Genomic DNA, 16489 nt, shown 5'->3' on the forward strand with positions numbered 1-16489 from the left:
GAGATGGTTCAGCAGTTAAGAGCACTGACTGTTCTTGCAGAGGACCAGAGTTCAAATCCCAGCATCCACATGGTGTCTCGCAACCATCTGTACTGGGATCTGATGCTCTCTTCTGGTGTGTCTGAAGACAGCTACAGTGTACTCATACATAAAAATATTAAAGCACTAGGGAGGCTGAAGAAGGTAGATTCCAAAATCCAAGCTAGTCAGAGAAACATAAAGAGATCCTGGGCTACTTAAAAAGAGGTTATTTCAAATGAAAAAGGAAACGATGGAAGAAAGATGAAAGGCTGTGACGTTTTCGCTTTTTTGAAAGTTAATGAAGAAGGTAGAGTTTACGGTTGCTCTTGGTTCTTTCCCCTTCACATACTTGATCATCCTTCTGCAGTAGGAAAAGCAAATTCTCACCAGCACCGTTCGATAAATATGTGGTAGGTACTGGGGCTTCTCTAGTGATTCCTAGTCTGCTTTAAGAGCTAGACAACCCTCTTGGGTCTGGGGCAATCCATTACCTCAGGACAGACTGGTAGCATATTGTAACACTGACACATTCTTTGCTACAGAATAAGCAAAATTATCACTTTTCATCACTCAAGTGCCACACATGGGAAACCCAAGTATATTTTAGACACTTCACCACACACACTATCAATGGGAACTTACTGTGTTGCTGGCCACCTGGGTTGCATAGCACTGCAGTCCAGGGAAAATAAAGTCTTTGCAAGTAGGAGAAAACTGTTGGCAGCCACCCATGCTGGCAAACTGCTGTGTGCATATGCACACAGAAAGATTTCCTATCAGCAGGGGCTTCCTGTCTCCTGAGGAAAGATGCTGTGTTTTCAGAGGCAGCAGGAGACTTCAGCATCCTCACCAATCACTAAGTAACATATGAAGGAAGAAAGGCCCTATGGATCTGGCTCCCTCCCGGGAATGTGGTATTGAACTGTAGCAATAGCTGGCAGGGTATGTCTAAGTGTCAGACCAAGGACATCAAATTATCTATCACTTAGAATAAACCAGCCTTAAGCATATAAACCAGACACAAACTGGAAGAAGTCTTAAAAGGAAGCAAACATTGCCAGGGGTCACAAGATTAAAGTGACTTTTCAGTCACTGTATTCAAAAGAGTACATAGGTCACATGAAATTGAAACAACACTTCTGGAATTTTACAGGAAGAAGATTGGCCCATCAGAACACCCAAAGGCCAGTTTTCAAGATGCCAAAATGCAGCAGTAAGCTGAAATCCTAGCCAGACACAGGAACTTCCAGTGTAGCAGGGTAAGGAAACACCTTCCAGAAAGTCAGGAGAAAACAATGAGCCTGGATTATTAAGGTGCTATTTCTTAAAGCCACAGGATTTGTAGTATCTTGGCTATCTGCCCTGCATCTTTTCAACAGCACTATAGTTCTAATGGAAAAGCCCAGGGGGGTGGGGGTGGGGCAAATGCTTGCCAATTCACTGACCCTGAGTCTGTGACCTACTTACATTTCCATAAAGAAAGGGAGGGAAAAAGGACAGAATGACAGTCAACCCTAATTACTGAGCATAAATAAATTTATTGATGCTGCTATTAGGGCATTTAAAAAGTACTGTCTAACCATGAATAACAAAATCCTTTGCTAGAAAGGAGATGGTTGCAACGAACTTTACAGTGTGGGCTTCATAAAAGGAGGCCTACATTGCATCTCTGAAATTCCTAATGCAGAGTCCATGATGACCAAAGGAGCCCACATGGCTGCCGTAATAGTTGTACAGACAGAGCTGCAGTACAGTCTCACTGTACAGCTGGCTGGTGTGGAAACTAGGGCAACTGGCCTATTCTCTGTCTCAATGTCCTCATCTATTAAATGATGATAGCATTACTGCAATTACCGTGACTCACATAGCTGTATTGACAAGTAAATGAGGCTCGCACTCCATGGTAAATATTCAGGTACTTTGAGGCATATAGTAAACATTTGAGAGATAGTGTTATCATTATTCCTTTAGATAATTATAAAGTGAGCTTTATTTTCATCAATCAATAAATATTTCATTTATTTCTGGAAACAAAATAGCATCAGTATTCATCAATAGAGATAGGGAAGAGTGTCTATTTCTTAAGAAATGTCACCCAGTGTCTTCCTCATCTTCCTTAGGAAATGAAACTATAACAGAAGGTCCCATATGGCACCGCCTCTGTCCCCCAAAGTCTTACCAGCACTTCACAGAAAAACAATTTCCTAATACTTTCTTCCCTTGGAGTTTCCCTGGCCTCTTCTAGAATCCTTTGCTCCTAAGCTAACGTGGACAATGCAAACACGATCACGGCGTGTTTTGTTTAGAATGTATCTAAAACCAGTTTCGGAATGGATTGGCTGGCCTTTCTCGTGCCTAAACCTCAGAATTCCAGTTGAAGATGTAATCTATTTCTCTGAAGGGAAGTCATAAGTCACAGATGTGCCCTCCAATACACAGCTGTGTAAGGACAAGGACAGGAAGGACAATCTGAAGCAGTAGCACTCAAGGTCACTGCCTGAAGTTCAGCATGAACTCAGAAGCAGACCTTTGGCCTCTTCCTGGAGTGTCCCATCCTGCTTCCCTGTTGCTTTTGCTCTAGATGAATGTCCCCACTTTACGCTTTGCAGGGAGCTCATTTCCTGGTTCCCACTTGGCCATGGCTTACCAGTCTTGGCACTCAAGCAGCAGTTTAGGACTGGCAGTTTGATGAGGTTCAAGTGCTGGTTTTTGTACCTCTGAATCTCTATGCTCGTGTTCATAGACGCTGGCAAAGAATTCTTTAAGAGAAAACCACCGGGTGCTACAGTGAACTGGGTCAAAGTGAAGTTCCTCACAAGAAGGAAAAAAATGGGCACGATCAAAGCACAAAATGTTCATGTATGGGAATATCACAGTGAAGTCCATTAATTGGCAAAATTAATACGTTAATTGTAATAAAATACCCACTAAAATAATGCAATAAGAAAACGACATTAGTAGATCAGTACAGACTGAGGAACAGAGTATAAGTGGTCGTAAGCAGGGGTCTGAGAGAAGTCTCAACAGTTCAAAGCTCTGTTCTTGCAGCAGATACCTGGGCTCAGTTTCCAGCACCCATATGGCTGCTAACCATCATCTGTACTTCCGGTTCCAGAAGATCCAGTGCCCTCTTCTGCATGCATATGGAGAACAAGCACATATGCAGGAAAAATACCCACGCACATAAAATAAAAATACATAAATATTTTTAAAAATTAATATTATCTATAACTATTAAATTTTCTCATTATGATCTACTTTATCCAAACTGAGGAAACCCTTAAAATTTTAATAGGCAAATATAATTTCAGAAGTCATAAATTTCATAACCCAATGAAAAGTTCTTGGTAATATAGCCAAAACATCAAGAATTTCAATTCTGTAACAAGTAAAGGTCAAACACAGTGCCGCTTTGTGAACGTCTGCATTGAAGGAAATGGTAATGATTCAGTTACCATGTTAAGCTTCCCTGAAGAAGTAGCTATCACTGTGCCAGTCAACACTGTAATATCAACATGGCGTTTGGAAGTAACAAGAATTTTACTGAGAGAAATAGATATATCATCAAAACTTCTATATAATACAACCTGTGTGAGAGCATTAGGTTTGTGGTCCTTTCTCATTTTTATTAGTGCTTATAACTCTTTTTGGATCTTTTAAGGCCAAATTCAGGCACTGCATACCTTTCTAAGACCTTGTCAAAATTTGGGGACACAATGACTACTACATGGTTATTGAATAGTAAGTCCCTAAACACTGATGTAAATATTTCCCCCAACAAATACTTTAATGTCACTTATCTTCAACTTCTTGAAACGCTCTAAAGGTTTATGCTCTAAGTGTGAATAGACACATTGCGCTTTGTTCTGCTCTGCAAGACTGAGACTGAAAAGACTGCCACTTCAAGATACAGGAAATAAATCTGTGACATTCTTCCTCAAGACGACTAATGATGGTGTGCTCCCGATATCTGGAGGTTGGATGCTAGGAACTGGCAAAGGAGACTTCCACAGGTAAGAAGTAGACAAGGTAGCCTTGGCTAGCACTCTATGGCTACGGGTCATGCTTAAGTTTACAGTCTTAAAGATCTCCTTTCTTCCTCTTTTCCAGTCATTAGTTTTGATCATATTCTTGAGTACTACAACAGCACGTACATCCTTGAACACTTAAGCCTTACAGGGTTCCCTCCCTGCCAACAGCCACTCTGTAGATCCTTAGGCAGGTTGCACTTGGTAGAGATATGTCCCTGTTGTTGTAATGAGAGTAAATGACAGATGATGGCATTCAATCCGAACTGAAACAAACTTCTTCAATTTCTCCCCAAATAAATGAAACGTCACAAGGCTAGCCTCTTCAGATCCTCCTCTTTGTCCGCCACCAGGCAGGTAAAAGTGAAATCCTGAAGGTGGAATGTTTCACCAGACTTAGTGGTTGTAATTAACTCTGTTTCTTCTTCTTAACACAATTCTCTCCCCGCCTGGCTCAAATCTCAACACAGTTATTGCTTAGAAATAATTTATTCTGAAAAAGTCAACTAGACATGGCTTGTTGGAGCTGTTAAATAGAGAAGGTGAATTTTAGACAAAGTGAACAAAACATGCACTGACCAAGAGTCCTATAGCTCACTGCAGATTTGTTTTACCATCACTGCAACAATATACACAATGCTGCTTAACGGCTGGGGCAGCTTTAGCATGCAGTGCTCTTGAACCTTCAAAAACATTAGCACAATTAGAAGATGAATAGTTTACACTGATTAATGAAGTTCTAAATTTAGAACCAATCCCCTAAAGGATGTCCTCTAGATAACGCATCTTCACCATACTTTACTATGGGGCAGGCCATAAGAGCTAGTAACATAAATAGATTTGTGTGTGTGTGTGTGTGTGTGTGTGTGTGTGTGTGTGTGTGTGTGTGTGTGTGTGTGTGTGCGTGTGTTAGGAAAGCAAAAGGGTGACTATTTAGGAAGGAGAAGGCATTGGGGGTCAAGAAAGGCCACATGAGGAGATATATCTGATCAAAAGAACATGATATTTACATATCATGCATGCTACACAGAAGCCCATTTTTTTCTACAGTGAATTTGTGCTAATAGAAAACGATAGAGAAATAAAACCACAATTTAGATAGCTGACAAACAAACAAAAGTGTCAAGTGGAAAGATGTGTACTTCAAGTTTGATTGAATAAAAAAGATTAGTGCAATATATTTAAAACCAGTTCATCGTTTACAAATTATATCCATAATTAATTGATCATTTACTATCTAATGTAAGAAGAAAAGCATCTGTTCTTCCTCTTTTCCCAAAAGAAGTTTCTGAGTGGGTAGGACCAGCAAAAAGGCGAGGGTTTGAGATCATTCCTGTTCTTGGTGCTCTATGTCCGCTCTCCCTGGGCACAGGGTAACATCGGCTCTACTCATTTGTCATCACAGATGGGACAGTGCTGTGCCATTTTGTGACTCTGTCACAGGAGTCTTCTCTAGGTATTTCAGATATAAAAGGAGATCATCTGGAAAGCCCTTTGGGTATTGGTGGTGCACACCTGTAATCCCACTCAGCACTAGGGAACCTAGGGTATTTGAAGACAGCCTGGGCTACATGAGATGCCTAGTCTCAAACAAATAGAAAAGAAACCAAAAAAACCAAACCATAAACATACAAACAAAACAAACAAAAAGAGAAATTGCTAAATGGAAGGGATAAGAGGAAGAGGATGGAAGAGCATGCTAGCTCTGTAAATCACCTAATGGCATACAGTAAATTAAACATAATCATAGCAGGGGATAGCAAAGTAACTCGATATACATATTTGGTCCTCATTTGTATGCTCGCATTTTATGATATTATCGCAAGAATGCTATACTTTCCAAGAGTCATCACTGCCAGACGAAATTAGCCCAACACTGAATCTAGATAGAGAGATAAATTCAATCATACTATGGGAGGTTTACATTTAAATTTCAAAATGGAAAGCCTTCAGATTATTCATTGTTAGGAGAAGTCGCCATAGTCCTTTTACTGTAAGTATATGGCTTGTTGATTTTCAAAAAGCATTAATAGAAAGATAATTACAAAAAGAGGCACCATCTACTTTCAACAATTACATATTTGATAGTAATTCAAAACACAAGCCATCAAGTTAACGGCATATGACAGCACTTTTTAGCTTACATGAAGCATACAATCATTTCCTAAAAATCTATCTTAACATACACTAAAATCATAAATTAGCATTATCTCTATTATTGGTTCCCTTTCCCTTAACAACACTCTGATGAAAATTCTTCTGAAACTGTCCCTTTTCAAGCATCACCTCAAGAGTCCTAAACCTTCCATAGTAAAAGATAGTAAGTTAGAAGCCAACTCTTCTAGTCACACACAGCTAACAGCCCCGCCCAGAGCTGACGCAAAGGAGCCAGTGGTGTTGAAGAAGTAACTAGACCCCAAAGTTGACAGGCATGGCTCTGAAGGCACCTCTACCATTAGAGAGCAGCAGATACTAAATTGAACAGGCCTCCAATGAAACAAGTCTGGAGAAGATAGATGTCACAAGAGGTCACAGATATCTAGAAGTCCTATATGCTCCTATTTATTTATTTGGTGGTAGCCATCCTCAAGTTGCTAGAGGGCCTCAAGTAAAAGTGGCATTAAATTGAATCGAACAAGCACTAATGCACTTAGGCCTTTTGTCCCCCACTATCATCTCCTGCCTACCTCCTTCAAGAGCCACTGATGTACTGAGCCTTTAATCATGCTGATGCATCTACACGAGTGTTCTGCCTCATTACAGCTAGCCTGGAATTCTCAGCCTAGCTTTTTACATCAAGAAACACTTTCAGATCAATATGTCGTATATTTTCTCAGGTGGAATTTATATTTAAAAAAATGACATGAAAGCAAAGAGGGGAGGAAGGGGACCAGCAGGACTGCGAAGAGCTAGAGCAATGGGAGGGTTGGGGGAAGTGCTAAGAGCAAACGAAAAGAACACAGATGCAGGCCTGCGCCATAATCAAACCCATTATTTTGCATGCTACTAAAATGTTAATGAAAAAGAAAACTTTTTAATAGAGATAGCACCAGTTCTCTCTCCTTTTTTTTCTCCAAAGCTATTCAAAAAGCAACGTGGTGCCGAAAGGTGAACAGGGAGATAGATGTTCATGGATGTAGTTTAAAGGCTTCAGGTACATATCCCAAATTTAATCAAGATGCTGCTGCTCACGACCACAAAAAAATATGAGAAAACAGTACCACAACACTGCACAAGAACTATGGGAAAGGCTCTCCATGTTGCTTCGTAAAAATTTTTTGAGAGAAAGAGAGAGAGAGAGAGAGAGAGAGAGAGAGAGAGAGAGAGAGAGAGAATCTCTCACTCTGTGAATCAGACTGGACTTGAAGCGAAAATTCCTGTCCCTGCCTCCCAAGAGATAGGATTACAGATGCATGCCACTGCTCCTGACATGCAGACCTTCTCGGATTCACAGAATGCTGCTGCTCATACCACTACCATTTGCCACAGTCAAATGTGACTGCTAAAAACCGAGATGTGGTTTAAGTGGCAAATACACATTGGATTTCAGCAACTATGAGAAATTAGGACTAAAAACACCTAAACCCCCTTACATGTTTTTAATTTAGAGTAGGAGTACTTGAACACTACATGAGGCATATATTACATAACTATTGAATAAAACTTCTGCAGACTTTCTTTTTTTTTTTTTTTGGTTCTTTTTTTTCGGAGCTGGGGACCGAACCCAGGGCCTTGCGCTTCCTAGGTAAGCGCTCTACCACTGAGCTAAATCCCCAGCCCCAGACTTTTTTTAAATGATAGCAAGAATCTCAAAAGAGATACATCTGAAATCTATACTATGATTCTAGACTATACATACCTCTGCTACTTAGCAAAGCTCAAATACTATTTAAAGCCCCAAATGCAAAGCCACCTGCATTGCACTATCCTGATGCCAGGGTTTCTCAATTTTCCTCATGAGTAAAGGAGGTGCTCTGGGCATTTCTCCTCATTGTTGCATGAAAACAACTAGATATGTAATGTGAAATAAAGGACTGGATGAAATAGGATGCATTACATGCTTTGTGAAGGAAAAGCCATGGGCCCAAACCAGGCTACACTAGAGCCACCAATCTTAGCACAGCTGAGTGACAGAGAAGCCAAGAACTAACCCCTCCCAGGATACTCCAGTGTCTCAGAAGGGCTGAGATCATTGTGCCATCTCATGGACCACTACAGTAAGCAGTGCCGCCTGCCCTGATTCTCATAAATCCTATTCTAGACGCCAATGCTCAATGACAGATATACTTCCTTAAACATACAAGTAGCACATAGACTGGCTATACTTTGAATTTCCGAGATTGTTTGCCAGATTTCTATGATATGTTCATATTCAAGTGGAGCTGTAAATGGGTTGGCTTGTAGTCAAAATATAAAACTTCCCAGTAGGAATCTACATTATTAATTTGAGGCCATTACTAAGTTGCATATTTATTTCTAAAATAAATGGCAGAAATTTCACTTTAAAGATACCAGTTTTGGGGTTGGGGATTTAGCTCAGTGGTAGAGCGCTTGCCTAGAAAGCGCAAGGCCCTGGGTTCGGTCCCCAGCTCTGAAAAAAAGAAAAGAAAAAATAAAGATACCATTTTTTCTACACACGCCATATGTCAGTTATAGAAAGCAGATCTAAACACATCTAGCTAATTCATGGAGTTCCGCTTAAAGATGATGTCATCAAACCTCAAAAAACAAATGTTTAGTAATCATGAAGGAGAAGCAAGTCAATAACTTGATAAATACCAATGTTTGAAGTAATTCAGTTTTCCAAACCCACCAAGGAATGGTCGAGCAATCGGAGGCATTAAAATCATAAGGGCAGCTGGCTGGCCAGCAGTCGAATAGAAAACAGGTAGCTTAAGCATCCAGCTAAAAGACTGTCCTGCGACGAGTCACAGAAGACTAAGGTAACAGCACAAGCGTGCATGTGAAATTTTTATTAAGCCAGTTAAGCAAATTAGATGACATTCATTGGTGAACCTTCAGGGGTAGATATCATGCACCAATCCACGAAACACATAGGAAAAGTATCTTTCCCTGTTGAACAACAGAGGATAGAAGATAATACTAAACCTGCAGAACAGCCAGCATCAGTGTACCCAAGGTGAAAAACCCATATTTGGTACAACACTTCATTGTCACAAGCCGGTCCCTGTTCAGAGACAGAACTGTGATGACTCCAATAGTCAGTCACCTGAACATCTGGCTCAGTGTCCAGTTACCAACACAGCCCTCATACCCCCTGGTGAACAGCGGGATGAGGATCCAAAAAGCACTTAATGTTAATGCCAACAGATCCCAGCACGGGACAAGATTCAGCACTAAAAGTCCTGCATCTGAAAGACGTGTCTAGACAGCAAAGAAGTTGTCCTCGAGCCATGGGAAGCTGGAAAGCCAGCCTCACACAACATTTTGGCAGTTAGATTTATTTGTTATCCATGTTCAAGTCCAGAGCAGGTCCTCTGAAGAAAACGGAGTCCTCTGAGCCCAAGGCTGTGTAGAGAGCATTGCCCCTAGAGGACATAGGTGTTACTACAGGTTTGGAATCAATGTTCCTCTGTATGTTCTGAACAGAAGTTGGAGTGTGTCCCTCAAAAGTTCATGCAATTGCAAACCAATGTGATAATTTTGCAAAATAAGAGATCTTTAAGAGGTGGGGCCTTACAAGAAGGTGATTTGGTTCTGCAGCTATCACTTTCAGATGGTATAAATGTGGTCCTCATAGCCAGGTTAGTCCCGGGAGAGTGAGTTCCTGGTCCCTCTCCAGTGTCTTTCTTCTTCTCTCCTTGTATGAAGTCTTCCCCATGTACACTACTCTCACCTATACATACTCCTGCTATGGTGCCATTGGCCATTCTGTGTCAGAGACATAAGTGCCTCACCAGAGGGCAAGAAGCTCAGGCCTTTTACCCTCCGAAACTATTAACCAAATAAACTTTTATTCTGGAAAAAAAAGCCAAACAACTCAACCTCAAATATTTTCATTAAAGTCAAACAGAGTAGACTAATACAGAGTCAATACTCAATTTGGTGGCCTAAAAATAAGAATTTGTTTTCAAGAGACTTGTGGCTTGATATTTGTAGGCGTTTGATACTCCAGAGAGAAATTGGTAGTAACTTGGCCACAACATTCTTTAAAGTAGCTCTGTTTGTCTTGGCTGGACTTACATACTTGGATGTTAGCCAGTTGTCAGTGGATCTATCTGGGAAAAGATGAAGAGGTATGTTCTACTCCTGGCATTAAGTTCATGATTTGCAAAATTATTACCTCACTGTAACCCAACAATTTGGAAAAGTGTCAAAATCCCTCTTTACTATATAAAAACAAAGGCAAAGAGTGTGAGTAGATCCAATGTTTTGCTAAGAGGGCTCAGGTAGTCCATCCCTATCAATCACAATGACTATGGAAACCCGGCCAAATAGCATAGCTGCTTCATTTACACATTGCTGCTCATCCATCGGTGGGAACGTTCTAGTTAAAGTTCTCACCTTGACTCCTTATCCCCTTTCCCATTGTGGGGCAGACAGAAAAATGGACTAAATTCTCTACCCTGCCTAACATTACCACCCTTTGTCATGCAACAATATTATTTACTCATGACTTAGCTACAATTTTGGACAACAGGCTATTAGCAAATGTAGCCCAAGCAGAGATTTGAAAGGAATTGAGCGGTTGAACTTGTTCTTCACCTCGCCCTCCATCTTCACTCGGATAAGGCCATGTCCAGACAAGCCCACGGGTCCCAGGAGGTAGGGGAGATCCACACAGCACATTCAAGTACCTCCAGCCCAAGACAGTAGAAATCAGCTGACAGCTAGTTGACTCCCGGGCATGTGATCAGGTCCAGCCAAAACACATCACCACAGCCACTTAGGTGACTCCCGTTTACCCCCAAAATTGGCAGGATAAACATGCAACAAACACTGTTGTGTATCTCTGAGGTTGGACGGTTTCTTGGTATGCAAAATTAATCCAGCAAGGAATCCTGGTACATACTGAAACCCACTCCAAAGCTGTTTCTAGTAAATCGGTTCTTCTGTTGAGGAATATCTCCTGTCTTCTGAAAGTGCCACCCACTTCCTGTCTCTGGATAGAACACAGTTCTCCTCAGAGACTACTTCATGTTCTGTGCCATTTCTCTAACCCTCAGCACAGTCATTGCCATCAAACACAGCTTCTCTTTCATGTACCAGCGCAACTTCCAGAGCACTGCCCTTCCAGTCCTAACAGCCAGCCTTCTTCCCTGATGCCCAGACCATCTGTCTATACCGTCTAGCACAGCCCTTTTCTATTAGCTTCAACTAACAGTCCCTTTATGGCTTTGCAAGTACTGACAGCTTGTTAATTGTTGTGCACTTCCCTCTAATGTCCTATCATTCAAGTAACTTCTGCCTTTTTGCACCTCATTCCAAAGAACCCCCAAATGGTAATGATCTTTTCCTCCACTCCATACCTGGCAGCTATTGCTATATCCATAGCATTTGTTGGCACCTAAAAATAAATGACTTCTGGGAATCAATTACAAATCACACTTTCTGCCCATTGCCCACCTCGTTGGGTCCATTTCTCATTTCTTCAGTGCCACTATATTTATTGATTGGTCAGTCAATCATTTATTCATCACCTGCCACTTACTGGCATCATACAAAGCAATGGAGAAATAACATCAAGCAAGAACATCTTTGCAGTGACGAAGTCCCGTGAATCTCATCTTCAGTAGACTAGATCATTGACACTGGGCACTAACTACCACCTCCTTTGTGACTCTTTTTTTTTCATCGCATACTTATGAGGACAGTATTGTAGAAAATCTTTACCACTGATTCCACATTAGCATCACCCAAGGAGCTCCTGGTGCTGGGTGCATCCAAGGACAATAAAATCAGACTCTTTAGTTGTGAGCCCTAGGCATAGCACCTCTAGTGGCAAAAATGCATCCATCATAGATAATCTTACAATAAAGTCCCTTCAATTTGATGTTTGCCTTTAAATTCAAGTGAGCAACATGCAGAAAAGTCAAATGTGGGTACTTATGGGTTAGACTAGGTGATCCTACCTGAATCTTTTGTTTCTTCTTGATCCTTTTGAAACTACTTCTAGGTAATACTGGGCTTAGGAAACATTAATAACTGAATCCTATTCTAGGTGACTATAAGATTACTAAGCACTAAAAAGACCCTGCACAGAGAAGTCAAGATTGATTGCCTCCCTCAAAGCAGAGACACCTCTCAAATGTTAACAGGAGAACATGATGACCTAAGAGTAAGTGGAATAATTTGCTCCGGACTCAAAGGCCTTACAGCCAATATGGCAGCATGTTTTCCAATAGGTTGGCTTGATTAAACTCTATGATTCAGTGTTTTAATAATAGAATTTTGTGGGCTGGAGGTTATAGCTTACCAGGTAGAAAGAGAAATGCTGAAGAGAAAATTATAGCCATACATCACAGGTTTTCTCTCTTGCTTGGAATCACCCTGGGATATCCTATCTTTATAAAGGAGAAATCTTGCAGGGGCGGAGGGGGCGCTGGATCTAGAAACACAAGCCTTCCACATTATCACAGAGGTCTTTTCTGAGAGAAGAAGAATCCATGTAATTTGGCTCTATGGCATTGGGTCTGTTCCCTTGTCCTTAAAAATCCAAGGGGTAGGTTGGACTTAGATTGTGTTTCGGTTCTACCACATCTCTTCTTGGCATGGAGGGTGACAGTAGAGCAAGAAGAAGGACACAACACATAATTTCAGAGAGAAAGAAGTGGGGTCTAAGGACGGGCACAGCTGTAAGGATAACTAGGCTTGGTTGAGTCTTGAGAGGAAAAGATTATTTGAGTTTAGGAAGCCAGTGAGCTTCAAATATCAAAGCAGAGAAAGAGTGGGCTAAAAGCCTCAATATCAAGAGAGAGAGAGTCAGTTTTGAAGATTGAGATGATATTTAAAATCATAAAAGTCTATGAGGTCATCAAGGAGCCGAGGCCCGGGGCCTGACCCAATGTAAGAAATTAGGGCAAAGGGCAAGAGCTGGCAAAGGAGGCTAGAATATAAAATAGCACATGATGTAAGAAAAAAACTAAGTGAGCAGAGTACTCTGGAAGATCAGAAAGAGAAAGCTCCAGAATGTAGGGGAACACGTTCTACATCTTCTTCTGGCTTCTCTGAAGGAATGGGACCACTGGTCATAGCAGGGAATAACATTAGAATCAGCATTATTACAATATCCTTGTCCCAAACGAAAGGGCCTGTTGCTAGGAGAGCTCATGAAGAAGAGTAAATAAACCTGACAGTGCCCACACATCACCTACAACTCTACAGACTGTTGAAAAGATGGACTAGCATTAGGTTCGTCTGACCTTAAATCTTTGATGCTGTCTCCCACTCCATGAGTTGTTATACAACTGATGAAAAAAAAATCAGCTTTTTAGTCTCTATAAGAAAGAAAATCTCAAATACAGAAAGAGGCATACACTAAAATCAGTCCTTCTTTTTTGTTTGAGAGATAGAATTTCAGCCTGATCCAGTGTTCTCCCTGCCTCAGTCTCTTGTGTACTGTAATTACGCGTGTGGGCCATCATGGTGGGCCACAAGAAATATTTGCATCCTGTTTCTCAGATCATACTAATGATATGGCCAATATCAGGGAAAGGGGGAAATAAGCCTCAACTGAGCAAGCTAGGAGAATGAAAATTAATGATGGACATGAGATCTAGCATGGTTTCCGTTGTCTTTTATGGTTATACTTTATTCTCTGTTGAGGCAACAGAGAGCTAACCTGATAATCAAGCCACTCTAAGCAGGGCCCAGTAATGATCGAGATAGCACATGCTAGTCAGTCAGGCTCCTTATCAAAGGCATGGGAACTTACCTGAAGCCAAGAAATTCAGTTCTTCTGAGCTTTTTCAAGTCTAGACAAACTAAAGAATATTATATTTCATAACTAAACATCAACAGTTTCAAGTTATCATAAAGAACTAAGTTCCATGCCAATCATTTGCTTGGCCAAGATCTGGAAACCTGAAATTTTTCGGATTCATTTCAGGGCTCCAGAATTAATGTATGTACCACACTGAAGCCGTTCTTCTTGGTTTAATAAGTTAATTTAGATGACAGACTATCAGAAGACACAGGGTGGGTTGTAAATGAAGAAGTCACTTATCTCTTCAGTGACTATATCTGTTCCTAGAGTCAGCCTCACTGATATTAATCACGCCAGTAAAGCCGAGTGAGGGGGCTCACCTCAGCCACCATCAGTCTGCCTGCTATGCTTCTGACAGGCAAAGCGATACAGAGACTGCTCTGTCTTTGATTAAGCTTTGCTTTTAATTCACTTATTTCCAAAAGATCATAAAGAAGTGCCACATAACATTTAAAAGACACATGGAGAAGGATAATGAAGAGAATCTGCCTTCCATCAATGCCCCATATTCTCGCTATTCCCTGGGGTTAAACTCCAACACTAATTTAATGTTCAGATGAGAATTCCTCTGGCCCTCCCCCTTCTTCCTTGTAGTTGTAGACTTATTACAGTGTTTTTCAATCATTTCTCTAGCAGCATTTTTGTTATTTGTTATTTTAAGATAGTTCATTAAAAAGATCTGGTTTCACTCCGTTCTGCGCAGGCAACTCATGGACACGAAACTAAGAATGTCAATGCTATGGAAGTCACAGAGCCATTCAGATTCTCAGTCTAAATTAGGAACCAAGGGTTACGGATAGGAAATGTCAACATGAGTCCCTGAAAACAGGTTCTTGTCTTGCATGAAACTCTGAGCTCTCTTATGGGTTCGCAGCCACAGTTCTAAAAAGCTGCAGAAAATGATTGTTTCAAAGATAAGAAGTCCTCTCCTGCAGTGCTCAGTGAGCGACTGAAGGGCGAGCCTGGGCCTTGGCTAATTAATACTGATGAGCACCCTATACCGGGGACAGATTCTGTCATAACAAGGTAAGAACAGACTGCCTGCGCAAAAAGAATGTAGCACACTTACTGTGCTCTTTTAGGAAACACCAAATGCCGAAAGCAGGCTGAACCCAGCAAGGGGGCAGCATACCAAATCCCAGCAGGCCAGGTAGGATTCCAGTGTCCATTCTGGTACCCCAAGTGTGCACGCAGCTGCTATGACTTCTGCTTTCTCTACACCTCACTAAGCAAGAGGCTTGAGACAAGACAGTGGCTGATGAACAGCCTTATCCTTTTAGGACTGGCTAAGATCTCAGGATGAATAGTGACTTAGCATTCCCTGGACAGTTAGCAGGTCCTAGGATTCCATGTCATAGAGAAGATGCACTCGGGATGGAATCCTTAGCGAGATCCATGTGCAGAGGAATCACGTTCAACAGCTGCTTCAAAGATCTACAAGAACATAACTTTATTCTGGATTGTCAAGTTAAAGAGTTTCAGCTTCCCTGACATATTTACTCATGTCTCTATTATCTAAACTGTTTGCAAATTCCTGCTTGCTCCTATCCCAGCCTGTCCAACATGACAGGCCTGCTCAGAGGTAGCCTGCTTCTCCCCATCTCTGCTCCTTCTCCTTCATATAACGGCACCAAGAACTTTCCAAGTTCAGTTTCTCTCCAGTGTGAATATCTTTTCTTTCGTCCATGTAAAATAACAATTAGTACAAGTTGCGTCTTCCATATCTTTGATTGCCATCTTTGATATGTGCAGAAAAATAAAAGGATGAGATTTTCCCCAATACACAATCTTGCTCTGTCTCCATCACACCCTACAAGAAGGAGGAAGAGAAGGATGAAAGGAAGGGAGCGAGGGAGGGAGAGAGGGAGAGCAAACCATTTGTGCTCGATTTAGTCAGACGGAAGGGTGAGCTTCAAATGCAAGAGTCAGACTAAATCAGAGGAGAGGCTTGCAAGCCCCAAAGGAGGGAGAGAAGCCCACAAGCAAGGGAGATGTACACACTGCTGCTCCAAGTGTGGCGTGGAGCTACCCTGCCTCCCAAAAGCTTGATTTCTCTCTGTGTTAAAATTTTGCAAAGAAGCAGTCTAAACCACTGACTTTAGAGGAAATTTGCACACTGTCTATATAGAACACACCCGTCCATGTTTTCAAGTTCTAAGCCCTCCTCGCCTGTGAGATATTTTCATATCTTTATGAGTTACAGGCTGTTGACAGATATAACACCCGCCATGTCCCCCCTGCAAGGGGCAATATTACTTTTGCCCTTCTTTGCAGTTCAGTTCGGTTACTCAGTGTAAATATGTACATTCGGACTTCTCCCTCTTTGAACTATTCGTACCATCAGCCAGGTTTCCACACATGAATACAATAAAAAGTTTTAACTCAAGCTCAATTTTATCTGTATGAAAGTAATGACTGTGCTTTTTTTTAATAAATATTATCACTGAACAGGGACAAGTCCGGGAAAGTCTATTTTTAAAAGGTGATTCTTCAG

General features: G+C 41.3%; 1 protein-coding gene across 1 annotated transcript in view; it reads right to left on the reverse strand.

Annotated features, from left to right (window-relative positions):
* Tspan7 (tetraspanin 7) overlaps window positions 1-16489 on the reverse strand; it is a 100686-nt gene that overhangs the window by 36608 nt on the left and 47589 nt on the right. The window lies entirely within an intron of this gene.

This window comes from Rattus rattus, chromosome X (assembly GCF_011064425.1).
Source record: "Rattus rattus isolate New Zealand chromosome X, Rrattus_CSIRO_v1, whole genome shotgun sequence".
Taxonomy (NCBI): Eukaryota; Metazoa; Chordata; class Mammalia; order Rodentia; family Muridae; genus Rattus; species Rattus rattus.